General features: G+C 40.3%; 1 protein-coding gene across 3 annotated transcripts in view; it reads right to left on the bottom strand.

Annotated features, from left to right (window-relative positions):
- Positions 1-18,641, bottom strand: part of LOC134208768 (uncharacterized) — a 60,984-nt gene extending 42,343 nt beyond the window's left edge. Inside the window, exons 1-2 of one of the 3 annotated variants that reach the window (XM_062684695.1) lie at positions 18,559-18,641; positions 17,574-17,938 (exon numbers count right to left, since the gene is read on the bottom strand). The gene's annotated coding sequence lies outside the window, so the exon portion shown is untranslated. Of the gene's footprint in view, positions 1-17,573; positions 17,939-18,088; positions 18,504-18,558 lie in introns of those variants that run through there. The other 2 variants (XM_062684693.1, XM_062684694.1) reach the window with 2 other exon arrangements.
- Between the last annotated feature and the right edge of the window lie 1,020 nt (positions 18,642-19,661).

The raw sequence follows: 19,661 nt of genomic DNA, 5'->3' as shown, positions 1-19,661 counted from the left end.
GTATTCGTATCCGCTTAAATCGAAAACGGCTAGATGGATTTTCTTTATTCCTTCAGCCGAGATGCTTTTTATCGTTTCCCACGGATTTATATGATGTTTCCTCATGCAAATATCACGAATAAGGTTAGGTAAATCGTGAAAAACTATAACTAAGATTAGTAGAAAACTTCGCATGGGCAGTGCAGAACGCGCATTTTTGCCTACTATGCATCTAGATCACACTTTAAATGCATTAATTTCGTAAAATAAAGAAGGGTAAAATATAGGTTGAAGAACATCCAATGATTAACTTTCCTAGTGCATTAAAAAAAGTGACACATTGAGCATTATAGCGGGTCAATAATGACCCCAACTTGAATTCGCTCCCGATTCTCAATCCTTTGGAACCAAATTGAAGGTATGGATTCCGCGGATGACGTTACGGACAATTTTTGCAATGTGGCCTTCCTGGTTCCCATGAGCATAGATTTTTAGATCCATTTTTGGCGTGGTTTCTTGCCTTTCAAAGGGTGCTCATGGAAATGCTCATAAATTTGCGAAGCAATAATCCCAATAGAATGTCGCCATTGTCCATTTCCATGGATCAACACAATTCCTGGTTATTTCACGGTCCGGTGTCCCTCCGAAAGACCCGGAGCGTCTAACCAAAAAGTGGTCAATTCTTGAAAATTATTAAATTACCAAAAGCACCCTTCGAAAGGGAAGAAATCACCCAAAAACATGGCCTAAGAAACTATGTTCCTTCGATTCCTGGGAACCAGAATGGGCAAACTAAAAAAATAATAACGACATCCGTGGAATCCATAACTTCAATTTGGTTCCAAAAGATTGATAACCGGTTAAAAAATGAACTTTTGGGAGCGAATGCAAGTTGGGGTCATTTTTGACCCACTTATGCACAATGTGTCACTTATTTTTGTTGTGGCATTTCTAGAGGTCTCTGAAAGCTGGTTATCCCCCATTTTTTCGTTTCCAAAAGTTAGGAAAGTCAGAAAATTTCAAAACCCTATCTCATTTGGTTACAAAGCTGCAACGTTTTTGAACCATCCCTGGGCAAAATAGACCCCAATGCTCTAGGAAGGTTAATAGAAAGCAGAATTCGCTTTGCATTTAACTATACACTATTTAAGCAAATGTGGTTTTTGGATGAATGTCATTTTCTGGGAAATTTTATTTTTGGAGAAATATTATTTTATTTATTGTTATTTATATGCTATTTTTTGGGAATCTTTCTAATTTGTGGAATTGATTTTTATTTTTATGCCTCACATGTTTATGCAAAACCCCGCACTCTCACCCTCTTACACACTTTCCCTTCACATCAAGAAGCAGTGACCGTTCCACCATTTTTAATATTATTGTAGGATCAGCAAACAAACCTGCCCCAAAATTGACATCGGCTTGCTGTAAAACCAGTACTACTACTGAACTTTCAATAATTCACAATGTACACAATTTGCCCGCCATTATTGTGTCAATGAAATAATCAATAGAGGAATGAAGTACGCATATAGGTAAATATTTTATTTTATCATTGCTGTCTTTATTAAAAATAATGCTTTTTGAATGATATCTACAGGTATTTCGTTGTAAGTAGATTTATCAGTTTCCTGCTGATAGACTTCTTGCTTTGCCGAATGTTGGCTGAATTACGCACAATTGAATAACTTCGCTGTCAGCTATGGCCTGACGCCTCACATTTGCGTGGACAGATCCGAATATGATCTGACGGCTACGGGAATTAATTTTTGGAAGCACAATTGAATTTTCGATCGCATTTCACTTTGCGAGTCTCGTGTCTGGGTTCGGCTATATATTTTAATTCAGTCATGAATGCGGTTTCGGTTCGATATTCTAGGCAATTCGTATCTGCAGCTACAAAATACAGGTAAATTATTTGTATATCTTAGCAGTCACAATTACTCACCCATGATACCAGAAAAATAAATAATTGTTTTCAAATCTTAAAAAAAATGATTTTTCTTTTTTTTCTTTACGTCAACAAAATAGAATTGCGCTATTTTGTGACAGCTTAGTTCATTTACTGTTAACAAGTAGGTTAAAAAATATTTGCTGTCTTCTCAGCAAAATATATTTAATTGGTGGTATTACAGCATTTCATAGTACTGGATACAGCCAGGGATGGGAACGGTTGACATTTCTTTTTATCATTCGTTCTGCCACGCAGTCAAAGAAAAACAAAACCACGGCAGCCGCAGCAGCAGCCACGACCAAGCAGACGACAGGCAGCACATGATTTTAATTTTTTCTCTCTCTCTCTCTCCTCAATTAATGTTTCTGTACGCTCATTCTCCGACGTATGACCGTTTTTGGTGGTAAATGATTATTTTATTACTCCTTGCTCATTTTAGAGGCAAGAACTAATGAATTAGTACCAACGGCTAGCATTCTTTCTTGGCTTTGCGCCACAGGCAATTTGACTCGATTCTGTTCTGTTTGCGCTGTGCACGAACCGAAACAAGTAATCTCATGCAAATGCTGACCACACCGACGGCTCGACTCTCACGCAGCAGCAGGCAGCAGCAAATAAACAGTTTGCCTCATCAGCAAAAAAAATGTCACAATGAGGCGTACATTTTTTTTTGAAAACTGTTTCGGTTTGTGCGGTGCGTGAAATTTGACCGGATAAAATGTAAACATTCGCATAATCACAGTGTTTTACTGTACATTTCCCAACACTGGATACAGCATTAAAAATTTAATGTGTTCATTCCTACTGACCGTCCCACTTCCTCTATAATCATCTGCTTCGGATATGTGTATCAATTTTGGTGAAAATCGCTCAAGGGTGTAAGAGGTTATTTTGAATTGTTCGTTTTATAAACAGCATCCAACCCCAATAACCTCCAGCATTCCAAATGACCCACCCACCCTTGCTATAACCGTTTTCTGCCTGCCACCCAAGTTAATATCGCCTTCTATGGACAGAGAATATGTGTTCCGAGTTTGGAGGGAATCAGTCATGCGGTTACGAAGTTACACTGAATTGATCGATAACTTAACAATACTCCCTTCCCCCCTACCCTCCCACTTTCCAATGACCCTTCCATACTTACTATAATCGTTGCCACTGGACATTGAATGTGTTCCAAGTTTGGTTGAAATCGGTCGACTTCAATCGATAACTATCCCCCTTACAATTGTCTCCTTAAGACAGGAAATATGTATTCCAAATTTGGTTGAAATTGCGCCTCTCCTTCTTTTCCAATAACTCTCCCATCCCATCGACACTTGTCTCCTTAAGACGGGGAATATGTATTCCGAAATCGGTCAAGGGTTTCAAAAGTTAAGCTAAATTGTTCGTTCACTTATGAATTCCCTCCCTTTTGTCGTTTCCTTAAGATGAAGAATGTTTGTTCCAAATTTGGTTGAAATCTGTCAACGGGTTCAGAAGTTATGCTGGAACATACATACAAACATTGAGTTTTATATATAGATATTTTTTGTTATTTCCACAGGAAATTCAATTCTCCTGATTTACGGTACGGTAAACTTTTTTGAATTTTTGGGGAAAATATTCGGATTTCCCAGAAGAAATAACTAAAAATTCGCATGGAAAATACTTAAAAACTTCCATGGATTAAAAAAAATCTGAAAATTCTTCGGAATTTATACGGGAATGAATTTGGAAATTTCACAGAAATTATTTAAAAATTTCTTCGGAAAATTCTTCGGAATATGTATGAGAATTTCTTCAGAACTTATATGGAGAGATGTCCTCATTTTCACACGAAATTTTTCTGATTTTTTTTAACCAAAGTTTTCCACATTTTTGTGAATCTTCATAAGAAAATATTTTGAATCTCTATTGGAAGTTTTTTCGAAGTTGCTTAGAAATTCTTTCAAATTTTCCCATAAATTTCCAAGACAAAACAACTTTCTCGAGCTGCTTCTTTTAACGTTCACGTTGGATTGTCGCAAAGGGGGAAGGGTCGTTTGGCCGAAACCCATTCGGCCGAAAGCCATTTGGCGGAATGCCACTAGGCCGAAAGTTGTTTGGCCGAATATACCATTTGGCCGAACAGACCATCATTTGGCCGAAAGGATCATTAGGCCGAAAGGGTCGTTTGGCCGAAAGGGTTATTAGACCGAAAGGGCCATTAAGCCGAAAGGGTCGTTTGGCCGAAAAGGTCATTTGGCCGAAAGGGCTATTTGGCCGAAATGGCTACTTGCCCGAAAGGGTCGTTTGACCGAAAGGGTCATTTGGCAGAAAAGGATATTTAGCCGAATAGGTCATTTGAAAAGTGAGAAATTAAGAGATAGAAGAGGAACGTCTCAATTCTAATCCTTATTTCTCACTTCTCACTGTAAAAAAATGAGGAGTGCGAAGTGAATAGTGAGCGCTTCTCTCTTTTTACAGCGGAATTGATAAATGAGGAGTGAGAAGTCAGACGTCTCACTTCTCGCTCCTCACTCCTCTCACTGGTAAAAAAAGGAACGCGAAGTGAGTAATGAGACGTCTCACTACTCACTTTGCACTTCTCACTTTTTACAGCAAGAAGTGATAAATAAGGAGTGAGAAGTGAGACGTCTTACTCATCACTCTTTATTTTTCTCTTTTCACTTTTGACAGCGAGAAATGAGAAATGAGGAGTGAGAAGTGAGACGCCTCACTTCTCACTTTTCACTGTGAAAAGTGAGTAGTGAGACGTCTCACTACTTATTTCGCACTTCTCACTTTTTACAGTGAGAAGAGAAAAATTAAGAGTGAGAAGTCAGACCACATCGTGCTTTCGTGCTGTGCGGTTCTTTCTCTCTTTGCGGAAGGAAGTTTTTTAAACTACCCGAAGCTATTTTAATTTCAACGGTGCTTCTTAGCGCTATTTGTACCCACTGATCCCGTTACGATCTTTGCAAGGACCCGTGCCTTCGTTTTACGTTGGACCCGTTTGCGGAAGTAAAATTCCGGCAAGCGGTGGTAATCCTGCAGGGACACCGTTCTGGGAAAAACCTCTAAGGAGGTCACGTCTCCACGCTCAGCAATGAGTATTAATAAAAACAAGAGGAAGGGGAGTCTCTGAATTCTCCCCTTCCTTCAAAGAAACAAGGTTTCCAGACCGTCCTGCCCAAGCGCGGAAAAAATAGAGGAAGCTGGAGACTTCAGATAGTGCTTCTAAATATAAGGTTGACATGATTTCTTCTCCTATTGAGCAGAGCAATCAGTTCGATTTGATTAATAACGAATTTGAGGAAATCGAATCTACGTCTAGCCGAGATGATTCGATTCACGCGAAGAAACAACGGATGCCGACTATAGTGGTATCTGTTGTCGAGTTTTCTGGCATGTGGAATGAAATCTTGAGTAACCTTCGGGGATCAAGGTTTCATTTCAGATTGCTAGGAAGGGTGACTGCCGCGTTTTGCCGGGATCCTTTGACGATCGCAAACGTCTTCTCCAGTATTTAACTGAGAAGCGCCATAAATTCTTCACATACGACGACAAAACTGAGCGATTGTTCAAAGTCGTCTTGAAAGGTCTGCCCAGTGATGACAAATCACTGGATGAGATTAAAATTGAAATTTCTGAATTACTTGGATTTTCACCAGTCCAAGTAATTAAGATGAAAAAGAAATCCCACTCTGGTACTTCCCAGAGGGGCATTTCTCAAGAATTTTATTTAGTTCATTTTAACAAAAGTGAACTAAATAATATGAAAAGTTTGGAAAAGGCCTGTATTATGTCCCATGTCCGTGTTACATGGGAACATTTCCGCAGGCCTGGGGAAATTTCCAAAATCCCACTCAGTGCCGTAAGTGCCAAAAGTGGGGTCACGGAACCAAACATTGCCCCATGGATGCTAAATGCATGATTTGTGGTGGAACCTCTCACGCCAAGGACGCTTGTCCTGTGAGAGAAGATTCCAATAAATTTAAGTGTGCAAATTGTGGGGTAATCATAAATCCAATTTCTGGGAATGCCCTTCACGCAAAAAGTTTTGAATTCCCGTGCAAAATTGATGACGGAAATTCCAATCGGATCCCAGATTCGACGGGTAGAAATTTTTCAAACGCTCAAATTTCGAAACCAGTTACCGGTCGAGCAATTCATACCCACCACAATTCACAAACAAATTTTGCCGCTCGTCAACGGGTAGCAAGCACTTCAGTAAATTCCAATTTTTCGAATGTACCTACGTATGCAAACATCGCTGCTGGTAGACAAAATTTCTCTTCTCAAAATGAGGTTTATACCCATGTCCCAACGGGAAATAATGGTCATGTTGCCGATTCAGGTAGCATGACTGCTTCCGATTTTGATTTTTAACTGAACAATTGCATCACATGATTGATGCAATGTTCAAAGCAAATACCATTCCAGAAGCTGTTCAGGTTGGTATAAAGTACACACAAAAATTGTTATCGGACTCCGTTTCAATGGATCCAAATAATTGTGTGAAAGTTCTAAATTGGAATGCCCGCTCTCTAAAGGGTAAGGAAGATGAATTATTCAACTTCCTAACAGTTCATAATGTGCATATTGCCATTATAACAGAAACCTATTTAAAACCAGGACTCTCCATTAAAAGAGATCCAAATTATTTTATCTACAGAAATGATCGTCTTGACAGCGCCTGTGGTGGGGTCGCCATTGTCATCAATAGACGTATCAAACATAAATTATTTTCTTCATTCAAAACCAAAGTTTTTGAAACCTTGGGAGTTTCTGTTGAAACAAATTTTGAAAAATTTTCCTTCATTGCAGCTTACTTGCCTTTTCAATGCAATGGGCAGCAAAAGAATTTGTTGAAAGCTGATCTTCAAATTCTGACTCGCAACAAATCTAAATTCTTCGTAATTGGTGACTTCAATGCCAAACACCGTTCATGGAATAATGCACAAAGCAATTCCAATGGTAAAATTTTATTTGAAGATTGTTCTGCGGGATATTATACTATTCAATATCCCAATGGACCAACTTGTTTTTCTTCCAGTCGAAATCCTTCTACAATTGATTTAGTTTTAACGGATTCAAGTCAGCTGTGTGGCCAATTGGTAACTCATGCTGACTTTGACTCTGATCACCTTCCTGTGACATTTGAAATCTCACAAGAAGCCATTTATAATCCAATCAGCTCTACTTTTAATTATCATAGAGCTGATTGGGATTTATATAAAACGTATATCGATAGGAATTTTGATGTTGATATTCCTCTCGATACCAAAAGTGATATTGATAATGCTCTCGTATCTTTGACAAATTTAATTGTCGAAGCCAGAGGCATTGCAATTCCTAAATGTGAAATTAAATTCAACTCCATTATTATTGACGACGATCTTCAGCTACTGATCCGTCTTAAAATGTGAGGCGAAGGCAATACCAAAGAACTCGCGATCCTACTTTAAAAGTTATTTGGCGAGATTTGCAAATGAAATTAAAAACGTTTCGCTATTCTGAGAAATACCAACTTTGAGAATAATGTCTCGAAGTTGGATCCCAGTTCGAAACCCTTTTGGAAATTAACGAAAATTCTTAAAAACCTCAAAAGCCAATTCCAGCGCTTAAAGAGGGAAATAAAATTTTATTAACAAATGGCGAAAAGGCTCAAAACTTGCTCAGCAGTTCGAGAGTGCCCATAATTTTAGTCTAGGTCTCACTAGTCCAATTGAGGATCAGGTTACACGAAGCTTCGAAGACATTCTCAACCAAGATAATGTTTTTGACCCTTCGTTGGGAACTAATTTGGATGAAGTGAGATCTATTACTAGAACATTTAAAAATATGAAAGCACTGGGTGATGATGGTATTTTCTACATACTTATCAAAAAACTTCCTGATAGCTCTCTATCCTTTTTGGTTAATTTATTTAACAAATGTTTTCAATTGGCATACTTTCCAGATAAATGGAAAACGCCAAAGTTGTTCCAATTTTGAAGCCGGACAAAATCCAGCTGAGGCTTCTAGTTATCGCTCAATCAGTTTGCTTTCTTCAATAAGCAAACTGTTTGAAAAGATTATTTTAAATAGAATGATGGTTCATATTAATGACAATTCTATTTTTGCTGATGAGCAATTTGGTTTTCGCCATGGGCATTCAACCACTCATCAGTTATTAAGAGTTACGAACTTAATTCGGCTCAACAAATCTGAAGGATATTCGACTGAGCAACTCCTTGCTATAGAGAAAGCATTTGATAGTGTTTGGCATGAAGGTTTGATTGTAAAATTGATGAATTTTAATTTTCCTCTGTACATTATTAAACTGATCCAAAATTATTTATCAGATCGCTCACTGCAGGTAAACTATCAGAATTCTAAATCTGATAGATTACCTGTTAGAGCTGGTGTTCCCCAAGGCAGCATACTGGGGCCCATATTGTATAACATTTTTACTTCTGACTTACCTGATTTACCACCAGGGTGTCAAAAATCTTTGTTTGCAGATGACACAGGTCTCTCAGCCAAAGGGCGAAGCCTTCGTGTCATTTGTAGTAGATTGCAAAAGAGTTTGGATATTTTCTCCACTTACTTGCAAAAATGGAAAATTTCCCCGAATGCTTCCAAAACTCAGCTTATAATTTTCCCACATAAGCCGAGAGCTTCTTATTTGAAACCTTCTAGCAGACATATTGTCACTATGAATGGGGTTCCAATTAATTGGTCTAGCGAAGCTAAATATTTAGGACTTATGCTAGATCAAAAATTAACTTTTAAAAATCACATTGAAGGCCTTCAAGCCAAATGTAACAAATATATTAAGTGCCTATATCCACTTATATAACAGAAAATCAAAACTTTGTCTTAAGAACAAACTTTTGATTTACAAACAAATTTTAGACCAGCCATGTTGTATGCTGTGCCAATATGGACTAGTTGCTGCAATACCAGAAAGAAGGCACTTCAGAGGTTTCAAAATAAAATTTTGAAAATGATTCTGAAGTTGCCTCCGTGGTATAGTACCAATGAACTTCATAGAATTTCTAATATTGAGACATTGCAACAAATGTCCAACAAAATAATTTCCAATTTTAGACGAAAATCGTTGCAATCTTCTATTGCAACGATTAGCTCCTTGTACCTTTAGTATAAATTAGGTTAAGTTTAGTTTAAGTAGAAAACATTGTAATTCCTACATGGTTTAATTCAACCAGAGGAAATATCGTAACTGCCAGAGGCAATTGAAATGTATTAATAATATCTAAAAGCGTAACATAGCAAATAAGGATGATAGTGTTAAGAAAACACGGAACACCTAGTCTAAGAGATAAATGCATGTATTAGATAATTAGCAAATAAAATTAGTTAAAAAAAAAAAAAAAGAGTGAGAAGTGAGACGTCTCTCTTCTCATTTATTATTTCTCTCTTTTCAAATTACCTATTCGGCCAAATGACCCTTTCGGCCAAATAAGCAAAACGTCCTGTAGCTGACCCTTTCGGCCTAATGGCCAAATGGCCTTTTCGGCCTAATGACCAAATGACCCTTTCGGCCAAATTACCCTTTCAGCCAAATTACCCTTTCGACCAAACGACCCTTTCGGCTAAACGACCCTTTCGGCCAAATGACCCTTTCGGCCAGATGGGTTTTTGGCCTAATGGTTTGTTCGGCCAAATGGCTGATCTACCAGATCAACCAAGACTTTTGGAATATCCTCATCGTCAGTACATACTCAATCCGATCCAATAAGCATATTCGCATAATGTTAACTGAATTTTCTTGAACACTAGATGTTCAGGGTACTCCAAAACATGCTAGATCAAACAAGTCTTTGGCAATACTCTTTGGTATTCTCATAATCGTCATATACCCAATCCGGTTCAATAAGCATATGGGCATAATGTAAACTTTTTGTTTTTGAATTCGAGTCGTTCAAGGTACTCCTAAACGTTCTCGAGTTCAGCCCACGTTATCTACCAGATCAACCAAGTCTTTGGCAATATCCTCATTATCGTCATACCCAATCTGGTTTAAAAAGCATATGCACACCATGTAAACTGAATTTTCTTGAATACGAGATGCACAACTTACCGCAACTAAGGCAGGCAGAGTAACCGAGAAAATATTTTTAATATAGAACCATATGCTTCCACGAGTTGACATTGAGTCTTAGAACATCGACTCAGGGAGGATCCACTGAAGCTTGTGAAATGAATGAGTAAAATCCTATCGGCTCAATGGTCCTGATGGAATGTTTTACAATGCACGGATACATCGTTCAAGACTTGGTTGATTGGGTAGATCACATGCTCTGAACTCCAGGATGGTTTTGAAGGATCAAAAAGGTCGGTAGTCTTGTCGGCTAAATAGACCTACTGGGATGTTCAGCGATGCACAGATACATCATTCAAGACTTGGTTGGTCGGGTAGATCCCATGTTCTTAACTCCAGGATGTATTGGAGAGCCATAAAGGACCTGTGCTTGCTTGTAACAGTAATGAGCGCAATCCTTCCGGCTCAACGGACCTGCTGGGAAATTCAGCGATTGACGGATACATCGTTCAGGTTGGTTGATCGAGTAGGTCACATGTTCTGAACTACAGGACGTTTTGGAGAACTTGAAATAGTTTACGGTTATTATGCATCATAATCACATGGTTAGTTTTGGACATACATTTCGGTTTAGGACATTTTGTTTCTGGGCATTTTTTGATGCACTCTAGGATATGTAGAACAGTTTGGACGGCCTAGGACTTCCTAAACAAATATTTCAATGCCTCTTCTGTTCTTTCTAAACCAGTTTTGGCAGGATCCAATGAAAAAACTAGATTTGTACGTCAAATCTGCGTAAAAAAAAGTTAAGCCGTAGTGTTAAGGGTTAAGCCGTAGAAGGCCTTATTCGCAGTAGCAATGCGTCATGTTATATCGCTTGGGTGGTAAATTCTGGGAGAAGTATGCTTCGTGTACATGAAGGAATGAAATAGACTGTATTTCGCAATCCTTAACCTCTTACCCAGCACGCTCTCTACTCTAAGGGTCTGTCTTATTTGGAGAATTAATTTTAAAAGTGACAGTTCGAAAATTAAAAAATCACCCGGTCATAAGAATGGCTGATGCTACCCAGCAATTCCAATATGACATCGATGAAAAATGATTCGATATCTGTCAAAAGTAATCTGCGAGCAGGGTTATTCGATAATTATTGAAATGTCTCTTTTAAGATTAATTTGCGTTCAATTCTCCAAATGAGACAGGCCCTAAATCAACACAACTTCTTAATGAGGCCAGCCGAGGAACGGGCAATTATTACAAGATGGAAAGCCTTCCGCACTGGCCCAGAGCCCGTATTCAGGAGGTTGCTACCCCTTCCACACTGTTGTGCATTGGAGTGCGGGTCTCATTACTTTGAACGGTAGGCTCTTCTTTCATCCAGCATATTTCCCAGGTTGGTGAACTTTCACCATCTTCGTTCTGACTAGCGTCGTTCCGTTTGAACCCTTTACCTCCCTTCGTGAATATTCGCATTGTACTTCAACGTTCGTGATCTGCCTTACCTTTATGGCGACCTGCAGCTGCTCCGTGCTCTAATCTCGTTGTAGGATGTCGGCTATCTTGACCGTCTCTTTTACGATAGCACTTTGACTTCCTTAGGTATAGCATCTCTTCATTGTGCTCTTCTAACTTTTCTCTGCCAACTATCTCAAGCAGTGTTAAAAAATGTCATGGGTCTAATTTCACAATATTATTTTAAAAAGTTATTCACACTTCAGGTTTTTGATGAACCTAAAATGCTTGAAGTATTCTGTGTCCAACAGACCGTGTTCTAAATACAAGGTTTTGGACATGAGAGCAAAATTACCAAAATGTCACGAGTTGCCATGACATTAATGTTATTTAATAAAAATTTGGCCTTTCCGCCGCCAATTTCGGATTTAGGCGCCTGAAATTGACTTATAAATTGTAATACTTAGTATTATACTATGAATGGAAGACAAACTGTTGATGGATTCATCTGATTTTTTTTGTAGATTTTCACTGTTTTCTAGCCGTATCAAAAAAATTTCAGTTGTAGCAGTTGAACAGCTAAAGGTCGTACGAACCCCAACTACACAGTTATCCAATGATTTTCAATTGCCACCCTGCTGTGCCTATGGTCCAACATTTGGGAACGTGTGCAGTGCGGCAAGTGAAAACGATTAAATGAAAATTCCTCGTGCAACAACCTGATCCCGAGGGATGATGGCCAGCCAGTTGTGTTATTTTGACGTGCTTCGATGCTTTGACGCGCGCGTGCAACATGACGGGACCACTACCGACCGTCGTCGTCGGCACATGATCTGAAAATATTGCACTAAAAATAAACAACTTTCAAACGCGCATCAGTAAGCAGGGATCAGACAAAGCCGACGCAGAATCGTGGAAATAAGAACGTAGATTTGCTGTGTGATGCGGTACGTCTGCGAGACAGCTTCACGCGTTGTCACCAGTTTTCCAACTTTTTTTTGTCTTGCTCAAAGGGGTACCGGGACTTGGCAGTTGAGGGACGACGACAACAGCCAGTCAAAAGCGTCATTCACTGTCTATTTATTAATGAGTTGAACAATATGTGCCGGATTCTGTAAGAATGAATGGAATGCAGACGGAAAACAGTAGCTAAGGAATTGTGTAACAATGGTAAATATGTAATCCAACAAATATCAGAATGTCCGCGTGCTTGCATAGTTTCAAGACAGTTGATATTTCATCAACAGTTTACATTAGAAACACTATACTTTGTCATTCAATTTTGAAGTTTAATTTGGCGAATTAACCATCATGCCAAGTTGATTTCTTGTCGATTAATATGATTTGTTGAAAAATGTAAAATCAAACAATATAGATAGCAGCTGTCATCTTAAAGTTGGTGAAATTTTCAATCATATTGATAATATTTACATTTCAAAGCATTGATTTTCTGTTGCCGGAAAACTTATGAAGCAAAACGCCTTTTAGCTGACAGCTCTTAGGGAACGCGTAGTATATTATAGGTTAGTCCCACTAGGGCGTTTTTCCTCGCCAAAGTGTTAAATGTTTCATCGAAATGTGGAAAATTCCTATTTATTATTTAAACATTTTTTTCGCCCAACTTTTAGAATTCTAGGTCAAGTTTTGTTACGTCTATCGAAACCATTATAAATGTTAGGGAATGCCCAAAAGGCATTTTGCCTCTGGGAGGCGTTATGGGGCCTTCCCTCAAATGATATGCGAGGCAACACAGCATCGTGAGACTAGTCTATGTACCATGCGCCTCTACATGTCTTGATCAGTAAGTGAATATTTGTCGTGTTGTATATTGCTGAGAGCAGACTGCCAACAGGATCATGAGATTCCCGGCAAAAAAACTTTACACGAATTCTTCTCGAACTTATTTTTTTTTTCTAAATCTGTTACATTAGATTTCGATTCGTTTAGCGTTACACACGAATCAGTCATATTAGCGTCGCCGGAAAACCAAGCTCCAGTATAATAGTTTATTTCGATTCATTGAAACGTATGCTGCTTTGAAATTATTTACAGATGATGTGTCTGCAAAGTGCAAACAATTCATTTGATCCATCGTGATCGATTCTGAGGGAATCCGGATTTGTATTCTTCGACTTATAATTAATGTCTTCAAGCGGGAGAAGGAATCGGGGTAGTGCTGAGACACACCTAGATTAGGCAAGTTCCTAGCTCGAATCCTCCTAACTCCCCCTCGTTAAGCATTGTCCCGAGGATCAGCATCAGCATCATCTCGGCACGATTTCCTGAAGCAATTGGACTTGTTGACTTTATTCCTTCGTGTGAAGGCCGCTCTAGCTTGACGGAAAATTATCTAACGCTCCACTCGGACCATTCCACATTGCCTTCTGAAAGCGTATTAGCTGGATCCTAGGCAGACCGCATACTGATGGTGCCAGAGGTCTGATATGATGGTGGTACACCAGCAATTTTGGCGTAATCGGTTCATTGATAATGTGGAATCAGCAGTGAGAACTATTTATAATTGGAAGGGTTAAGTAGTTGGGTGATTATTTATTCAGTTAACTTCTTTCATGCTCATTTTGTTTTAAACGCCAGGCAGTTTCAAATTGTTAAGTATTTTATTGGAAAAGCCTTTAGGAGTTGTAAATGCCATTCTAGTCAACCGGGAGCACTTCCGAGACTCCACGAATGCCTCAGGGTTGTTTGTTGTTACCGAAGGACAGGGAATTTTCGCACTCTTCCACTTTTATTTGGCTTCACTCCTTATTCTCCTCCTACTTTCTAAATAGCTAGCAAACCTCAGTCTAAGGCCTCTCGTTCTTCAGCAACCACCACCCGCACAGTTTATGAAGGGATGTGGGACATAAGATCAAAAAGACAAAACAACGAATAAACACATATCAAACATTTTCAATGCCATCAACCTGATCGAATCAAAATGTTACATAAGATGTTAAGAATATGCTTCTGAACAAAAATCTAGAGTTTTGAGTTTTCCGAAAAGCACAGTAGCGTCATTGCAAGAAGCTTGGAAGCCTCCTTTTAAGCGCCTTGGAAGCCTACTGCTCATGCAGCTCGAAAGTTCTAAGAGGCTCCGAAGTCTCATTTCAAGAGATTTCAAGGCTTCTTTTAAGAAGCTCCAAAGCCTACTTTTAGGAGACTCGGAAGCCTCCTTTCAAGAGGCTCGGAAGCCTCCTTTCAAGAGGCTCGGAAGCCTCCTTTCAAGAGGCTCGGAAGCCTCCTTTCAAGAGGCTCGGAAGCCTCCTTTCAAGAGGCTCAGGCCTCCTTTCAAGAGGCTCAGGAAGCCTCCTTTCAAGAGGCCTCAGAAGCCTCCTTTCAAGAGGCCCGGAAGCCTCCTTTCAAGAGGCTCAGAGCCTCCTTTCAAGAGGCTCAGAAGCCTCCTTTCAAGAGGCTCGGAAGCCTCCTTTCAAGAGGCTCAGGAAGCCTCCTTTCAAGAGGCTCAGGAAGCCTCCTTTCAAGAGGCTCAAGCCTCCTTTCAAGAGGCTCAGCCTCCTTTCAAGAGGCTCGGAAGCCTCCTTTCAAGAGGCTCAGAGCCTCCTTTCAAGAGGCTCGGAAGCCTCCTTTCAAGAGGCTCAGAAGCCTCCTTTCAAGAGGCTCAGAAGCCTCTCCTTTCAAGAGGCTTCCTTTCAAGAGCCTCCTTTCAAGAGGCCTGGAAGCCTCCTTTCAAGAGGCTCAGGAAGCCTCCTTTCAAGAGGCCTGGAAGCCTCCTTTCAAGAGGCTCAGAAGCCTCCTTTCAAGAGGCTCAAGCCTCCTTTCAAGAGGCCCGGAAGCCTCCTTTCAAGAGGCTCGGAAGCCTCCTTTCAAGAGGCCCGGAAGCCTCCTTTCAAGAGGCTCAGGCCTCCTTTCAAGAGGCTCAGAAGCCTCCTTTCAAGAGGCTCAAGCCTCCTTTCAAGAGGCTCGGAAGCCTCCTTCAAGAGGCTCAGGAAGCCTCCTTTCAAGAGGCTCAGAGCCTCCTTTCAAGAGGCCTGGAAGCCTCCTTTCAAGAGGCCTGGAAGCCTCCTTTCAAGAGCTCAGGAAGCCTCCTTTCAAGAGGCCTGGAAGCCTCCTTTCAAGAGGCTCAGGAAGCCTCCTTTCAAGAGGCCTGGAAGCCTCCTTTCAAGAGGCTCAGGAAGCCTCCTTTCAAGAGGCCTGGAAGCCTCCTTTCAAGAGGCTCCAAGCCTCCTTTCAAGAGGCTCGGAAGCCTCCTTTCAAGAGGCTCAGAAGCCTCCTTTCAAGAGGCTCAGGAAGCCTCCTTTCAAGAGGCCTGGAAGCCTCCTTTCAAGAGGCTCAAGCCTCCTTTCAAGAGGCCTGGGAGCCTCCTTTCAAGAGGCCTGGAAGCCTCCTTTCAAGAGGCTTGGAAGCCTCCTTTCAAGAGGCTCGGAAGCCTCCTTTCAAGAGGCCTGGAAGCCTCCTTTCAAGAGGCTCGGAAGCCTCCTTTCAAGAGGCTCAGGAAGCCTCCTTTCAAGAGGCCTCGGAAAGCCTCCTTTCAAGAGGCTCAGGAAGCCTCCTTTCAAGAGGCTCGGAAGAGGCTCAGAAGCCTCCTTTCAAGAGCCTGGAAGCCTCCTTTCAAGAGGCTCGGAGCCTCCTTTCAAGAGGCCTGGAAGCCTCCTTTCAAGAGGCTCGGAAGCCTCCTTTCAAGAGGCCTGGAAGCCTCCTTTCAAGAGGCTCGAAGCCTCCTTTCAAGAGGCTCGGAAGCCTCCTTTCAAGAGGCTCAAGCCTCCTTTCAAGAGGCTCAGGAAGCCTCCTTTCAAGAGGCCTGAAAGCCTCCTTTCAAGAGGCTCGGAAGCCTCCTTTCAAGAGGCTCGGAAGCCTCCTTTCAAGAGGCTCGGAAGCCTCCTTTCAAGAGGCTCGGAAGCCTTCCACGTTGAACTTGTTACGAGCAATTTGAATGAGTAGAAGTGCCAAAAAGTGATTTTTTCTATACCTACGAGATTTGACATTCGTATTTTGGCCATAACTTTTGAACACATAGTCTGACCTGGCCAATTTTCAATAGGAATCGTGGAACGAGAAAAAATACTTCGCTAAAAAAAATATTATATGTGTGACGTGCCGCATCGTCCCCTAGTTTACTTACGCCAGTAATTATCAAAATTGGCGGAAAATCAGTTTTTTTGATCAAAACGGTTTTGGCGTATGCAATCTAACTTCAGGGATTTTTTTTTCTTTATTATTGAGGTTTTCAGCCCTGGGTTGGCTCACCTCAGCGAAAAATATTTAATTTAGTGTGTCACGTACTGCACGAACGTTGACAAGTCTTTCGTCTTCCATCTTCGCCCTCTAGTCATTATCTCTTGCCACAACATCGGAGTTCGTCTTCCAACACTATATCGGATTGCTTGATAATTGCTATAGGTCTTCTTGTTCTTCTATGGTTCTACATTCCAACTGGAACTTGACCTGCTTGGTGAATTAGTATTCAAATAGCATTTCCTCAGTTATTAATTGAAAGCTTTTCTATGCCCGCAAGTGCATGAGTATGTATCTTGTATGGCAAGTACATTAGCTACATTATGCCCAGGAAGTCAAGAATGTTTCCAATCGGAAAGCATCCGATAATCGAACTCGCCATCTCCGGATTGGCAATGCTTCGCCATTACACGCAAGGCCAACTGGAGACCCATAAGGTAGGCAATTTTTGCTGATTGTAAAATTCAGACGCTCGCGGCTTCGCAAAGCATAATACACAACTGAGCCTTCAAATAAACAAAACGGAAAAAAATCAGTTTTTTTATTGTTCAATCATTCTTTCACCTTGTTGGCTCTACACAACATGGAGCTTCTCATCTTACTTCTTTGGCCAAACTAGGCTCTGTAAGTCATCCCCATCCCCACTATTAGCAACTACATATAAACAAACAGAGCGGAATCCAACATTGTTGAACATAAACTCATTTCAATTGATATTGTAAAAAAAGATGCATATAAATATATACAAATTGTATAAGTAATTGTATTTTTTCGTAAATAATAACAAAATAATTATGAATTACGAATTCCATATGTTGCGTAATGGAATAATCATGGAACGATAAAAAATATTGAAAATGCTGCGAAATGGAGACACACATCGCACTTCTGAGATTATCTTCTTCATAATGCGAAATATATCCACCCCCATCCTATATAGACCAATTCAGATGCACGTTCGCTCTAGTCATCTTTTAATCTTACCTCGTTGCAGTTTTTTGGTAACCAAATGCTCGCCAGAAGCTTCTCTAATCAGCAATAGAATGGCTTCAATTCAGTTAGACCATAATTTCACTCTTATCCTGGTATGATCACGATGCTACGACTTTCCGTGTGCTTCTTTCACACCGATTACCACCCACAGCTTGATGGGCGATTCGTTATCGTAGTTGTTGCTGGTAAATTTTGGTGAACTAGTTTCCATTCCATATGTTGCTTTCCTTTAGTTACATTATTTGCTCGTGCTTATCCGTTCACGAACGGAATTTTTCAATTTGGTTGTCCGTTCTGGATATTTTCACTCCTCAACTATTCACTAGCGGGTTTACTTTTTTGCACATCTCTCGTTTCTGTATGATGAAAAAATATATTCAACTTCCTTCTGATAACAATTCGGATCACTCAAAGGATGGCCAAAATTTACACATCACTGAAAGAGCACATTCCCTTATCTGGAACATATACGCCAGGCAGCGTCAGCTATTACACAATTACTTCACCTTCATCGATGACGATGGAAATTCCGCTGCATCCCTCGGAATCCATTTTGCAATCAGCATTTCAATTCCTCTAATAAAACATTTATCACTCACCCGTTGACGGTTCTTCTATGGCACAAATTAAAGAATCATATTTTTGCACGGAAAATCCCAGCCAATCACCCACATCCATTCTCACCCTTAACCATTTTGATCCCAGTTAGCAATTTTTTCCCTTGCAACACACTTTTTCCCCACAGCTCGGAAGACCCACGGCGGCGTGTTCCCGTTTGAATAGCTGCGCCCGACTCGAATCCGTCTACTGAACGACCACACGGTCGTCATCGTCGTCGATAGTCGACAAGTCGCCTAGTAGCTCTTCATTTTGTATCCACTGCTGGCTGCTGCTGCTGGTCGGAATCACTCACACTTTCTCCGCCCGACTGACACCATGCGGGAGTTTTGTGTTGAGAGACAAAATTCCTACCCACCGAGTCTGCAAATGATGGAGCCGGGACACGCGCCAACATCGTGGAAAACCGGGGGAGGAAACGCGGGATATTTTTCCCCAAAGCGCAGTCAAAACTGAGCCAGCGTCGTTATGGGTCGGTTATGGAAAACAGAAATGTATACAGTCCATAATAAAGTGGAAGAATTGCAACTTAATGTTGTGTTATTAATGGTTTGAACAGATAAATAAATTTCTGAATCAGTCTTTTTAGTTATTATTTTCCCAGGAATAATTAATTTAATGAACGATTGGATGGTGTCAACTAAAAACAAAAAATAAATGGTAATTACACTGCACTCGTATTAACTATAGATCATTTATATAAATTAAACAAATGAGGTTACTACAAAATTTGCACCAATTTTCAAATTAATCATTTGTTTCAATTCAAGTGTGATCGAGGGAGGGTCAAAGATAATTATTTAAATTAATACATTTTAAAAACACGTGGGGATTAACAGATTATGTTAAAATTTATATACTCCCCCAAGTTGACTTTACTTTTGTAACAAAAAATTGGCCTTATTTTATTATGATAAAAAATAATATTATTACGGGGTGCAAATTTAGCTTCCAGCATTGGGATATCTTGTGGGTGAGAGAGTTTTCTTCTCCGTCTCAGCGTCGTCGTCAACACCCACACACCCGTGTTGAGGAAAATGAGAAAATTTATTTCTCGGTGAGATGCGGGAAAAACAGTTTGTTTGTTTACATTTGTAGCACCCCAGTCTGGCTGTGTTGGTTAGCAGGAGCAGGCGAGGGCAAACTGCGATTACTATGTAGGTATTTATATTTCGAGCCAAGCAGCTGAGAGGCACACGCTGTTGACATGGTGACCTCACTGCTGTGGGTGTTGGTTCGGAAAGTGTCATTTCGGCGAGAAAGTTGTTCTGGAAGTGTTGCTGGATAGTTTGGCCACATTCCAAAAATAGAAAAACAAAACGCAATTTTGTTTGTGATAAACATGAATTCGTGTTTTTAATATGGTTGCAATAAATATTGGAATTATATTTATATTAAAACTAGCGAAAGAAACCCAGCTTTGCTCGGGTGTTGCAAATGTCACAATGATCTATTTGCAGC

The sequence above is a fragment of the Armigeres subalbatus genome, chromosome 2 (assembly GCF_024139115.2).
Source record: "Armigeres subalbatus isolate Guangzhou_Male chromosome 2, GZ_Asu_2, whole genome shotgun sequence".
In the NCBI taxonomy this organism is placed as follows: domain Eukaryota; kingdom Metazoa; phylum Arthropoda; class Insecta; order Diptera; family Culicidae; genus Armigeres; species Armigeres subalbatus.
The sequence above is the reverse complement of the archived record's forward strand: the minus strand, read 5'-3'. Positions and strand labels throughout refer to the sequence as shown.